Genomic DNA, 1,096 nt, shown 5'->3' with positions numbered 1-1,096 from the left:
AGGGTCTCAGGCATGCAGGAGAGGGGACAAACGGCTTTAGGTATGTTACTTGCAGTCTTCTTCCCCATTACCCTACAAATCCCAGCTACCCTTCTGTTTACTTCAAGTTCATGGAATTGGATTCATCATACCCTTGATTTTTTTTTTTTAACAGATCAAGCCTTCTGATTTTTTTTTTATTCCTCAAAAAAAGCTTCATTTTTTTATTTAGCTTTCTGATTCTGTGCTTGGGCCCTCGACACTTTCACAACAATTTTCTGCTCCTCGATAAGAAAAGCACGCTTGATCCTGTCACGAACACACTTAGCACACATGGAACCACCATAGGCCCTGCTGACGTGTTTTTTCGTTTTGGACAACCTCATAAGGACTTTAGGTCTCACAGCACAAACTCCTCGAAGTCGGCCTGGGCACACGCCACATGCAGATTTTGGTGCTTCCCCAACCTTCTTGGTATAAAGGTAAACGATTCTATTACCAGGGGTTCAGGACAGCCTAGTTTTGTTAGAGGCTGTATTATGGGACAGCCTACGACGGTAGGTCAAACGCTGGACCATTCTGAATGCCTACGGACGCCGTCCCCGAAAGAGGAAAAAGGAAGCCCATCATACCCTTGATTTTTATGGCACACTTTCATCATTGGTCCATGCAGCTTTTGGCTGTTCGTTTGCTTGCTTGCTTGCTTATTTAAAATATAATAAACACCAGCGATCTTATTGCCTAACATAGAAATTGGAACATTCACAAGAACGTACCTTCTCCTGTGCGATCTTCTGTTTCCTGTCCCTTTACCCCAGCTCTCCTTACTATAACAACCGTGAAGCGCTAATTCTGAGGCTGGCAGAGGATATGCTGGGATATTTTATAAAGTTCTTCCTTCACACGACAAAGAACCATTCTGGGAAAAAAAAAAAAAAAGCAACTACAGAAGTTATCCAATTTGGATAGAACAAAGAGGTTTTAAAGGGAGAGGAAGCCTAAAAAATAATTTAAAGTCAGATCATCAAGAATTCTGAATACTACGCTAACGGATTTGAACACTCATTTTGATAGACAGTGTGGAGCCATTGTGTATTTTTTGTTCTTCAGGAATATT

At 41.5% G+C, this 1,096-nt stretch overlaps 1 pseudogene; it reads right to left on the bottom strand.

Annotated features, from left to right (window-relative positions):
* Positions 1-203: 203 nt before the first annotated feature.
* LOC113909178 lies at positions 204-557 on the bottom strand (annotated as a pseudogene).
* Positions 558-1,096: the final 539 nt, after the last annotated feature.

The sequence above is a fragment of the Zalophus californianus genome, chromosome 4 (genome assembly GCF_009762305.2).
Source record: "Zalophus californianus isolate mZalCal1 chromosome 4, mZalCal1.pri.v2, whole genome shotgun sequence".
Taxonomy (NCBI): Eukaryota; Metazoa; Chordata; class Mammalia; order Carnivora; family Otariidae; genus Zalophus; species Zalophus californianus.
This window is presented reverse-complemented; position numbering and strand designations above follow the sequence as displayed.